Source organism: Heterocephalus glaber, unplaced genomic scaffold, assembly GCF_053883595.1.
Source record: "Heterocephalus glaber isolate CG9 unplaced genomic scaffold, H.glaber_assembly_v1.0 deba00001550, whole genome shotgun sequence".
NCBI classification, from domain to species: domain Eukaryota; kingdom Metazoa; phylum Chordata; class Mammalia; order Rodentia; family Bathyergidae; genus Heterocephalus; species Heterocephalus glaber.
Genome location: NW_028258343.1, coordinates 24,113,386 through 24,126,703, shown reverse-complemented (window position 1 = coordinate 24,126,703; position 13,318 = coordinate 24,113,386). Strand labels below are relative to the sequence as shown.

Genomic DNA, 13,318 nt, shown 5'->3' with positions numbered 1-13,318 from the left:
TGAAACCCAAGGGGAAAATGCACTTCCAAGATATTATATATGATAAATATCTTAAAGTTTCCAAGTAAAATGTTTTACAATAAAATTGTAACCTTGAGATATCACCATCTTAAGTTCCATTTTCAGTAGCTGTCTCAAAAACAATGTACTACTTGTACACTATCTAAGGAATCTGCAGCCCACCCTGAGGAAATTGATACACACCGATGTTGCAATACAAAAACATCCAGCCGGGGATTTAGCTCAGTGGTTCCAGGGCCTGCCTCGCAAGTGCAAGGTTCCGAGTTCGATCCCCAGTACCAAAAAAACAAAACAAAACAAAAAAACATCCACAGTAGCTTCAAGAAGATATGAAAAGTTAAAATGCTCGAGAGTGGAAAAGTGACAGAGTTAAGACTGTGAGCTCTGACTGCAATCCTAGCTCTGCCACTTACTAGTATCATAGACCTCACCCCTGCTGTATGACAGTGTGACTACACACACTCACTCAGAGCAGCCCGACATGCAGCATGCAATTCAATAAATGCCAGCTAAGGTTATTTGAGAACTAAAGACCTACTCTGTAAAAGATTTATCAGCTTATAATTTAGAATCCTTGCATAAAATATTGTTTTTCTATTTAAAAAATTTTTTTTTAAATTTTGAAATGTTTGTATTTTAATTCAAAGGCCTTGCAAATCTTTAAGCTTTTTAAAAATCATAAATATCTCTCAATACTGGAGTTTTACCCTTATAATAATGGTGGGTGCTTTACTTTCATTATGGAAAACTGACATGTCACTCCTTTTGAAAAGTGGCAAAGTCAGCCTTAATATGTCACCATCATTTCTGGATGTTTTGATATATTTAAAATTAAATCTTTTTTTTTTAAGCAAAACATTTACTGGTACATTTTAGATACACACAATGATCACACTCCTCATAGGGAACTTGCACCTGTACATGACAGACCCTGCTTCGTTTTTCCCCATTCCCTCCCCTCCCTCTGACCCCTCTTCCCCTCCTTATTTATAAAAGCTTTGTTTCCAGTTTTTCCTTCTCTTCTTTTTTCTTGTTCCTCCCCCGCCCCGTTCCCCTTCTCAGCTGAACATTTTGATACATACACATGTATTTGCTCATACATGTCTTTGATGAAACCATTCACCTTGGCCTACGTCTCTTCTCGTGGATAGGCCACTATAATTTGAAACTATGTAACTCAACCATATTCTAAAAGACCTCTCAAGCTAAGGCTAGAACTCAGGAAACAGATACAGAGTTGGAAAGTAAGTCCCCACAAGCACTTTAGGGCTCTAGCTCCGATGCAAGGAAAACAGTTTCCGCATCCAAAAAGCCAATGAAGAGGAAACTCAGAGTGAGATTTTGTAAATGAGAAGACTGCTCTGAAGGCTGGCTGGCTGGCTGGCACATAGAGGCTGCCTTACTGTCTCACAAAGAAATGTTCCAGGAAAGAAAGAAAGCTTGGGGAATGCCCAGAGATGCAAAGCAAGGCAGGAGAAAAGACCACTCACTAGAAAACAGGACAGTAGGCAGCGGCAGGAGTCAGTGAGCTGGGGTGGGTGATCAGCTGTCCAGAAGGGGGCTCTGGACAGTTACAAAGCAGGATCCGCTGCTCAGGTTGGCACACCCTTTATGGAGACTGCCCAGCACTGGTGAGAATCGGCACAAGGGACACAAAGGCTCAGCCTGTCCTCGGGCACTTCCCAGGGAGTGACTGCCTGCTGAGTCATCAACTCTCCCTGTGAATTTCTGCATGAACCTGAGGGGTCTGGAGGTCATTTTACAGGTTAAGGGGGAGCCGCAGGGCTCGGACTCCAGACAGCACCAGGCCGGACACCTCAAGCTGGTAGCAGAGCCCAGCCCTGCAAGGTGGAGCCTGAGCCGAGGCACACCTGTGGAGGAAGAGTCACTCCATGTGATGCCGCGCTATTTTATGTGAGGACCTCAGGGTGAAATAAACAGTGAAGAAATCCCAGAAAGCAAAGACACATCCTGAAGGGTGACAGGCAGGAGACGGCTGTGAACATCGGTGTGTGCTGCAGAGTCATTCTCCTGTCGGCCAGCTGGCTCTCTTCCCAGGTCCAACCCAGACCCAGTGCCCTGCCCACCACGGGCAGTGCGTATTAGGACATGCACAGAAGCACGCATGTCCCATGTGGAACGAGGCCTCGTACTCCCAGCTGTCCCTTGCCACCCAATGGTGGGCTCTGCAAGCTGTCCACCCACAAACAACAGGCACTGTTTTCTGCTGTGGACCAAGGCACCGCTAGGCTGACAGTGGCCCTGGGCCCTCCTGCCGACTGAGTCAGCCTCCGGGTTGGGAGGAAGCCTCTATTTCACAGCAGTGTTTGCATGTCACTGCATCAGTACATCCCCACTGTGTTCGCTGGATGCTCGCTGTGACGCAGCATGCTAACTGGACTACAACTGGAGTCACATGGGAACTATCTGAGGATGAAATCGGTGAAGAAATATGACACTAAAATGAACAAAATACCACAGTGACACAATAGTTATGCATTTAAAATCCAAATGGTTTTAAACGTCTCCATTTTAAAACAAAACATGCTTCAATATTTTATAATATACTTTACCTTGAAAGAATTCCAAAATAGTATTTTCCAATATAGGGTGTTTGATCAATCTTTGCCATTAACCAAGAAAATAAGATAAGCCATATGCAAACAGACATTTCATGCAATTTAGTATTCAAATAGACTTAGTTTGTATTAACTTTAAAAGCACATGGAAATAATATTAAGGCTGTCTATGATCTTCAGATTCATGCTCAAGACAGTAAGGTGAATTATATGCAGAAAGCCTCAGGCATGCAGAGCCGCACCAAAACTCACTTATTTTTCAATAAACTAGTGGAACTGCAGTAAATCAGCCTTTATTCAGCATGAGTATTACATGGCATTTTAAAAGACAAATAATGTACAAAGCAATGTAAAATGAACTAATGTTTTATAGCTGTATTTGAAGAACTGAGTTTCATCTACTTCATGGAAATGCATATTAATACAGAACAAAGAAAGATGAAGCCTGCATTAAGCGTGTGGGCAAGTTTATCTAGAAGGGTATTTTTTGAATAAGGGAATGAGAAATAGTAGCTGCTTTGAATTATATCTTATATTCAAATCAGGTAGTACATGGTATTAGTTTCTACACAGTTTTACAATGCAAAAATTTTATCCATTATAATAAACCAAAAGGATCTTTATTTCAGAAAAAAATATTTATAAAATTCTTACTTCATCAATTCAGACAGGAACTCTATAATATATTCCACTGATTAATAGATATCAGATATTTGTGAACAGTTGTAAAAGCTAAGCTATGCTGTCAGTAATTGCTAGCTACTTTTGGATCTCCACATTGAAAAATACCATTATCTTTTGAAAATAAAGTTTTACTGTTTTTTTGAAACTATCAAAGATAGTTTTATAAAAATGTTAAAAAGAAAAACACTAAAATTATAAATAAGTGAATACTCTTTTTTTTTTTGGTACCGGGGATCAAACTTGGAACCTTGTGCCTGCAAGGCAGGCACCAGAACCACTGAGCTAAACCTCCACCTCGAATAATCTTTTTTAAAAGAAAATTTTTACCTTTTTCTACAGAGCAGTTTCACAGGAGTCCTGTACCCCTACAATAGTGTGCTAGCACACCCTCAAAATAAAAACTGAACCACCAAATCCAAGGCAGACAGAATAGGTCAACATGGGACATGTCATTGATTATGTACATTTTACCTACAACCTTCAGTTCTTGATGCGATTTATAGAAAGCATACACTTTCCTCAAAATACAGCACATTTTCAGATAATAATTGTACTCTGTGGCTCACTGCCTTGGCTGTGTGTCAGAAAAATCTCTGTAGATCTGAACAGTCACCCAGGCCCCATCCCTTGAGATTCCAATTTAGCAGGTAGGCCTGGCTGTGGGCTCAGTCTGCCTAACATATCTGCATTTCAAACCATTAAAAAAAAAGTGTTCATTGTAAAAAAAAAAAAAAAATTCAGAAATACAGGAGTATGTAGGATAAAAAGGAAAGTCTCCTTTGTTCCCTCTCCCCAGGAGTAGCTAGTGCTAACTCTGTGGTATGTATCGCTACAGACTGTCAAGACCTAGGTCTGTCTTGGTACAGAAGTCCTTATTTTGTTTTCTGTTGCTTTGTAAAACTATCTCAAATGTAAATGCGTGGCTCATTCTCACCAAAGGTAGAGAATACATGTGCCACAACATACTGGCTACGTTTTACACACACAATTTTCTTGATGGCCCCAGGGCAAGTCTCAAAAAGATCAGAGCTTCTTGTCCAAAGCAGCTGAGACAGAGGTTCCTGGGGCTGCTGATGGGGCAGACAGCCCACAGGTATCACACACGGAATTGAATACCACACCACGTCAAAGGCGCTGACTTCAAGGTGTCCTCAAGGTGTCCTCATTGTGAGTACTGACAGACACACAGGTTTTCCAGAGCCAATTCTGCATGGCTTCTCTACAGTGAGCTGGCACAGGGTCTGTTTAGCAATGTGTAATGATTTTCCCTCAGGGAGGTGTAGTCTTGCTGCCCTCATGGTGGTGTTCACCGCGTGCGTGTGGTGCTCAGACGTGCCTGCTCCTCTGGGCTGCTTTAAGATGGGGTCTCCTATGAGGCCCAAGGCTGGCCTCGAACTTACAGGTACGGATCACCATGCTGGCCTCTCCTCCTCTTTTCAATGACCACACAAATGTTCTATTGTAGGCACTCCCACCCACATGCCAGGAATTGAACTCAGGACCTTGCGCTTGCCAGCCAGGTGAGGTGCCACTGGGCCACATCCCTGGCCCTTCCCCTTCCTTTTTCCCAGTTTGCTGCAGCCCTGAATCTGTTCTGGGATCAGACGGGATCCTATGTCAAGGCAGGCACCTCCCCTAGCACCAGCAGAGGCGCAATGACTTGGGTGAGGAAGGCACAGTATTGAACTGTACGGCACTGATGTTAAGTCCAGGACACCCAAATATACAAAGCAGCATTAAAAACTGCTGAACTGGGCTTAGCAGAGGACAGTAAGAACAATGAGTTAATGTATAAGACATATAAACGACTGCTATAAATGGTGGTGTTCAAACAGTTTAATTCTTTTTTAATCACCAATATGCTGTAACTGAACAGTCTAATTAAGAAAAGTAAATTTAAGAGCTCATAAAATGATAAGCATTTGGAAAGAATTCATTTGATAATTCCAAAGGCCCACACTTCGGTTATTTTCTAATGCCCAGAGGAGCAGGCACGCCTGAGCACCGTGTGCACGCTGTGAACACCACCGTGAGGGCAGCAAGACTACACCTCCCTCCCCGAGGGAAACATGCCTGCCCATAGCTACATGGACCCTGGGCTCACTCGTTTCGGGTAGCCACGCAGACGCCACACTGAGTTTATCGTTAAGAACCACAGTAGTGCTCTTCACGCCCTACGTGTGTGTGCAGACGCTCCAGCTGCCCTCTCACGCTCCCTGAAGCGGACTAGAAAGCGTCTGCAAGGAAAAGACGCGCCCCTCAGGACTTCTGTGTAAAGGGTGGCGCGTGCAGGGAGCTGCCCAGCGCGGCGTCCCCACAGCTGGCCACGGGGCAGTGTGGGGCTCACCCAGTGCTCCAACGGGGCGACAGGCCGAGAGCCAGCCCTGAGGCCTGCGGCCCACACCGACAATTAACTGAAGGACAGCGTCCCATTCTATTACCTTTACAGGAGACAAGTCAAGACAACTCTACTGTGACTTTTATATGTCTAATAAGGTGGTCTTTATTTTAATGAGTGCCTTTTCAATTGTAACTATTAAAGGGAAAATGACTCCTGCCACCAATATTCTGAAGTATAATTCAATTAATTTTGAAAATTGTTACCGCTTATTTGGGTTCATATTTCTATCCAATTAACATATTATCAAAAGTCCAGATTAACACATCCATGCCAAAAACTTGAAATTCTCTATGTGAGTATACAGAAGAATTTCAAAATGTAGCTTTTTTTCATCCACACCGAGATAAACATACTTATTATTTATTTGTAATTAAGAAAATGGTGCTAAATTTATCTACATATTTCTAATTATTTTTTTCTATAGAAAGAAAAGCTGAATGTGAAGGATAGGTAAAATGTTTCTTTTCTTAGGTATGAGAGAAAAATATAAAGTTCACAGGACATCTTGAGACTCAAAGCATCCCTGTCTCTAGGAAACGGCTGGCAAACTGCAGCCTGTTTCACAAATGTTTACTGGAATATATCCACACCCCTCGGCTCACACACTGTCTACGGGTGTGCTACATGGCAAGCACAGAGACAAGCAGACACACAAGTGTTTCCCATTTGGTCCTTATGGGAAACGTGTGCTGGCCCCTGCCCTCAGGTATTCAACTTTCTTTTACCGTATCTTAAAGGGCCAGTTGAGTATGAGTGCTCTGTAAAAATAAATATAACTTTTTTTCACTTTACACTTAAGGAAAAAATCTTAGGCAGTGGAAACTTATTTGAAATATTATTTTGAAGCTTAATTTCTCCATACTTGAGTATATCTAAGTACAAATCAATAGCTTTGGCAATTCTTAAGAAATGTATTTACATCATTTTGCATGGCATCTGTTAATGATTATAACATTAAAATGTAAAATATGTTCTAAATCTCATGAACCTTCATATCTTTTAAATAAATAAGTTTATTGATACTTTTTCAAAAACTAGTTGAATAAAAGAAGAAAAACATTTTTACATTTATTTTCATTTTTAGGATAATCTGAATAGTTTTAAAAACTATTCCTATATCTTTCAAAGTTGGCATTAAAATAATGAAGTTTATGCTTGTGATGTAAAGTCTTGCTTGACTTTATAATCACATATGCTCATAATACAATATGGCAGATGTAAGCACATATGCAAACGGCCAACAGCAGCACTAGTATCCATCTACAGAACATCTTACTGGGTGCCACAGTGTACTAGAGTACACATCAAGGAAAGCTGTAAAGCAGTGATGTCGTCTACGCAGAACCCAGGGTGCACCATGCCCTTGTGAGTGGACCTACATTGCTGATAGACTTATGCAATGCCTCCCCCAGAGAGTGCCACTTCCAGGAGACAACAGAACACAGGGAGATGTTCAGAACCCAGCTCCCTGACACAGGAGGGTGCAAAGGGTCAGCAAAACACAGAACGTTGGTGCCAATGTGCTCAAGAGCAGAGAAGCTGACATCAGCTCTGAGAGAGAAATCAGAAGGTTAAGACCCAGTCTAAATGACCCATAGCCCCTAAAACTGTCTGCTCTGTTGGTGGTGCAGACTTCCCGCCACGAGAGGACAGGCCCAAACGCGCACACCGGGATTCAGCAATGGGTGTGGAGAAGCCTAGGAAACATGTTCCTGCCCTAAATTCCTCCCCTAATCTCCAACAGAATGGTCGAAAGCATTCCAGCTGGTGCTGCCAGGGGGTCACGGAGTTTTTGCAGACAGAAACCAGCAGACGAGAGCCGCGACCCACCATGACTGACCAGGAAGACAGGCCCAGAAACTGCTTCGAGCTGATCACTGAAAACAGGATGATTACATAGCCACAGGGCTTTGTGCATGAGGGGAAAGGCAGGTGAGATGCCTTTCTATCTTCTAAAATTCTATTTTTTTATATCTTTGGCAAAATTACCTATGATCTGGATTCACTTTTTTACAAGTTTGTTGAAATTTTGAGGGATAAATCATCAGGAAAATATCCCCTCCTTTCAAATATGGGGGAATATGATTTCATTTGCAGTCACCTCTCTATTTTATCTTCCAAAAATACTACATAGCATTTTCAATTTATATTACCAATTTAAATAAAAGTGAAAGGTTTTGACTCTGGACACACCAAATTTTCAGACAAAAATAATTATTTTTTTCATGATATGATTATTCCTTGAAGTGTCACAAACTAAAGATAGTTTATATTTCAAAAATAATTTTTTACTAATGGCTGAGACTAACCTATTCAAAGATATAATTTACCAGGGTTGAAAACACAAAGTGAGAAAAAAGATACTTCCAATTTCATTATCTCAGCTTCTCAATTTAAAGTCTTATACTTTTATATGTGTTTTATATGTGTTAGTTACACTAATTTTTTCTTTTTCACACTTATATTCTTCATATAGACTTCATAAAACTTAAGGAAATCTGAGAAATTTTTAGTTTTCCTCTATATTTCTTAGAACTGTTATCCTAGTGCTACACGTTAATCTAAAATATATGCTAGTTACACTAATTTTTTCTTTTTCACATATATTCTTTACGTAAGACTTCATAAAACAAGAAAATCTGACGAATTTTTAGGGTCCCTCTTCCTACTTCTCAGAATTGTTGCCCTAGCACTAGAGGTTATTCTACAGTGTATGCTATTCACTCAGGAAGCAGATTTTACTTTTTATTCTTTAGGGTCGTACCAGACAAAATTACTTGTTATTTAAGATCCCTGAATCAAGTGATAAGTCAGAAAAGGATGACAAATCAGATTGGCATGCCAGGTCTGGGTTCAGTCTGGATTTTAGGGTTCACTGTATTTGAGCATCTAGAATCGAAGCTCACGTGGTTACCATCTCTGTCCACATGGCGTAGGCTACAGCAGCACCTAATCCAAGAGGTACAGCCCTAGGCTGCGGCTTCTGGTGAGCTAACATCACACACCTGGCCACAGGAAAAACACAAACGGCTGGGTGGCAATGCGACTGTCGGTCACCACAGAAATGAGTGAGGTTTGTTCCTTCACTTAATGATGTTTGAGTACTGACATAGTCCAGAAAATATCCTAAGTGCAAAGTGACATACAGAGCCAAGTCAGATAATAAAGCAAACACAAAAAACAAGGACTAAATAAGGTTAATAAATATGATTTTTCAAAAGACTGCTATGACAGGTGTGCTGGAGGGAAAGACAGACTTTGGAAGAAGGAATACTTAGACATGGCGTTGAGGGGGAGGTCCTCGCACTTGGGGACAGGGGACACCCTTGGGGAGGACACGCCAGGCCAAGGACCAAGCCAGCAGGAGCCCCTGAGGGACGAGCATGTCTGGAGAGGGGCAGGCCTCTGGGGCAGAGCCAGCAGCGGGTGCCCGGAGAGGGTTTCAGGCAGGAGTGCCACGGTCTCACTTCCGTGGTAAAAGAGCGAGCGCTCTGAATGCTGTGGGGTCAGCTGTGGGAGCAGAGATGGGGCGGCCACTGTGACTGCGTTACCGGAGGACAAGAAAGCAGACAGAACTGGGATGCTTTGGACATGGAATACACAGGACTGACAAGAGGACGTGGGAGGTGAAGGAAAACAGAAATCAATCACTCCAGGCTCCCACCCCAACAAGCAGCGACAGGAAGTGATGATTTGGAAAGATGGTAGGGGTAAGAATCAACAACACCTCTGAGTCAGGCATTCCAAGCCGGAGATGTTTGCTAGCTGCCTACTGCATGCGAACTCAGGAGGAGGCCGCATCTGGCAATCACTTCTAAGTCCTTGACACGACACAGGACTCCAACCACAAGGCTGCTGAGGTCCTTGGCCTTGAATTCACACTCGGAGATCCTCACACCCAAAGGGTCGGCCTGACAAAGTACAGCATGTGGTGGGCACTGAGACCCGGAGCCTTCCCAAGTGGGCTTCGGGCCCTCATTCCTCCCACACTGAGGGATACAGTGAGAGAGGCTGCCACAAGCCCAGACACTGTCCCAGTGGCCCTGGACCTCGCAGGCTCCAGAACTGCCAGAAGTCGCTCCTGTTGAAAAGCTACCAGTCTGTGGTGTTCTAGGTGAAGACAGGAACTGGGGCCAAGAAGTGAGGGCGCTGCTCTCAGATCCCCAAGAACGTGGACACTGTTCGGGACGCGTGGTGAGGAGGGGCCGGGAGAGTGCCGGGCTGCGTGCCCGCAAAGCCGGCACTGCCTCGAGTCCTTTAATGGCTATTCTGGTGAGGGGCTGGCAGGGGAGAAAGTCTCACCTTTTTACAGAACACCCAAGAAATCCTGAAACCTGCTGGCAGAAATACAGACCTTAAAGGCCACCCTGATGAGGTGTCAGGTGGTCCTCGTTAGAAAGAGGCAGAGAAGCCGGGTGAACTGTCCTCGTGTATTCGTGTCCTATGAAGGCCAGAGCTCCTGAGCAAGGGCATGGATACTGAGCTGAAGTAATCCCTAAGCCAGGGTGTGGAGCTGTGGGTTGCATTATAGTAACATGCCACAGAAGAGAAATGACTTCAAGTTAGAATTGTTATAGAAAATTAAACCAGAATGTCCAGAGTTGGAAAACTCTGAGACTACCCACACTTTTAAAAGGAAGAAAGCGTGTCTGTAAGAGAACGCCAGGGTGCGGCCAAGCAAGTGTGGGAGGAAGAAGAGTGTCCGTTCAGGGCTGTGAACCACGGGTCTCAGCGGAAACCAAGCAGGCCCTGCGCTCCAAGAGGACAGAGCGGCCCGGAAGGTGATTCAGAGACGGGCAGCACCAGCTCCACCCAGAGCCCCGTGGGAGAGGAAGGGAGCGGCTGGCCCGTGGGTCTGGGAGGTCGGGCTCAGCCCCACCGGGCCGGGCAGGGGCCGGCGGCCAAGCCTTCAGGTCTCGTGGAGTTGGCCTTGCCCTTGGGACCTCCTTGGCGTCTTACTCTCCCTTCCTCTGCAGTTTCCTCCTTTCGGAGAGGGGTGTGGTGACAGGTAAGTGGGGCTGTCCACCTGACTGGCCGGAGAGCTGCCCAAGGGTCAGGAGGGCACACTTCTGCGGGTGTGGGTCACGGAGGTGTGGCCTGGGCGCTGCAACTGCTCCCCGGGGCTGCGCCCCTGCTCTGCTCTCGAGCCGCAGGACCAAGCAGCTTTGCTCCCCATCCTCTCCCACCGTGCCAGGTCTGCTCCGGAGCCAGCCAACCGAGCTGAACAAACCCCTCCTCCTTTAAGCTGAGCATGTTGGGCAGTGGAGCCCAGTGATGAAAGGCTAACCTAAAGGTCTATCCCACGCCTTTCCCCCACGGTATTCCGGAAGCACAGACCGGCTTGGTGCCACAGCTGGGATGCTGACTCTCCCCCAGGTCCAGATGTTACAGGCTTGGCCCCGAAGGGGGAGCTGCTGGGAAGTGGAGGGGCTTCTGGGGGGACAGTGGGAGGCCCTTAGGCCACAGGGTGTGCCCTTAAGGGGGTGGGCACCCTCCCCACTCTCTTCCTCACTTCCTGGCCACACAGGCCTGGCCTTTGCTGTCCTAGCCCCCACCAGAGCCCTGAAAGCGACAGCGGAACTAGTCATGGCTGGGAATGGAAATCAGCCCCTTCTCTTCTGAGTTAACTATCTCAGAGATTTTGTTACAATGAAGAAAGCTGACTAACACTTGGCTTCACAGGTCTGAAGTGGGGAACAATCTGCCTCAGGACAAACTAAAATCAGAGTCTTCCTAATATCTGGTTTAGCTGACATTTAAATGAGACATTTGAGTTTAGACTTTAGACTTCAGGGGTGATACTGGAATGATGTAAAGACTGGGGGTGTTGGGACGAAATGAGTCTATCTGCAGCAAGGGTATACCTACTGGGGGCCAGGGTGAACATCTGTGCCCCTCCAATAGACCCTAACCCCTGTGGATATCAGAAGTTGAGCCTTTGGTGGGGGCTAGGTCATGAGAGCCAAGCACATTCCTGTGACCCTTCCACCAGGCAAGGCTGCAGTGAGAAGGCAGCTGTCCATGAGTCAGGGCGCGGGCCCATGGGACACCAGATCCACCGGCATCTTGAGCCTGGACTTCCTGTCCTCCAGAATTGTGAGAAATAAATGTATGGTTCACGGGAAAGGGTTCTAGCAGCCTACGCTGAGGCCTTCAGTGCCTACCCGAGGATCCTCGAACGAAACGCTTGTGTGCACAGATACTGCTTGACACGCATGCTATCTAAGCAAGGCCAACATTAACAAAAATGGATCCCCCGTCTAAGGGTCAATTCGCTCTACAGCTGCTTCAGTTTCCTGTCAGTCTTTGAGATGAGTGAAAAGGGCTGCAGGAGGGCCCCTCCCACTGACTGAAAGCACCCAGACTCCCAGGTGGAAAGTGCTCTGAATGAGGCTCAGGGTTTCCGGTCACAGAAGTAAGTGAGGAGGAAACCTGAACATAATGTAAAGAAGTTATTTCATGTACTTAGAAATTCAGAGCTATATTGAAAAAACAATGCTCTTCAGAGTTATCATTAGAAAACAGGACGAGGTTTTACATGTTTGCAATTTCTAAACACTTTGCTGTATGAGTACTGAAATGCACTGAGCTGTAATCTTTTAGAGGACAGAGACCCTGTCTTCATGCTTTGCATCCAAAGTGCCTAAGCAGGTGCCTGGCATAGAGTAAATGGTCAATAAATATTTATACAAAGGCTAAATGAATTATATGAACTTTAAATATTGAGTTAGTTTTCACTACTCTCTATTTCTCCCTTCTCCCATTAAAAAAAGCAATAAAGAAAAAAATTCTAGATAACTAAAAAAATAAATTGTTTAGGAAAAGTGTGTGTGTGTGTGTGTGTGTGTGTGTGTGTGTGTGTGATGTAGAAATGCTGTTGACAAACACCAAGAGATTCTTAGAAATGCACTCTATCAGGGAAATAACCAGTGCATATACTAAACACTGGCTCAGAAACACAACCCTGAACACAGAAAGCTACCAAGAGGGCAACACTCCTTTCTATAGGTGTGTGCCTTGCCCACCCTCATCAGCTGTCTACACTGTAGCAGTTTTGACACAACGGCTCCGAACAGTCCCCCTCCTGATGACACCCTTGTGTAGCTCCCAAGGCTCTGGATCAAGTGCCGAGCCCCTCATATGGCACAAAGGCTCCCAGGAGCTGACCCGAAGCCTTCTGAGACTGTGCAGGACCGAGGTGTTACCTCAGCTTCCCACCCACTGCTGCTCTGCTCAGGCAGAGCTCAGGTCGCACCTGGCAGCCTCCAGTGGGGAAGCCCAGAGGCCCAGCCCACAGATCTCAGCATCACGCGCGCTGTGGGCCATGCTGCGCTCTAACACCTGCTTTCCCTGCTGGACTGTAAGCCCCAGCAGGCAGAGACCACTCTGGCTACTGCTGCTGCAGCACAGCGCCTGGCACAGAGGCACTCCAGTCACGAACACAGGAAAGAGGACACAAAAGTAACTCCTTACCTTAGATTTCAACAACTAGGGATATTTTTAAGCAAATGAAGATGGGGTGATGTGGGCCAAGACGAGAAAACCCTGGGGCTCCTCACAAAGGCCTCTGAAGTCACACTGGACAGTGGAGGTTTTCAGCCACCACATCCGTTTCTCACTTCTGAGGGGCGCG

At 45.4% G+C, this 13,318-nt stretch overlaps 1 protein-coding gene across 10 annotated transcripts in view; it reads right to left on the bottom strand.

Annotated features, from left to right (window-relative positions):
- The window catches only part of Fam184a (family with sequence similarity 184 member A), a 96,742-nt gene that overhangs the window by 29,612 nt on the left and 53,812 nt on the right, over window positions 1-13,318 (bottom strand). The window lies entirely within an intron of this gene.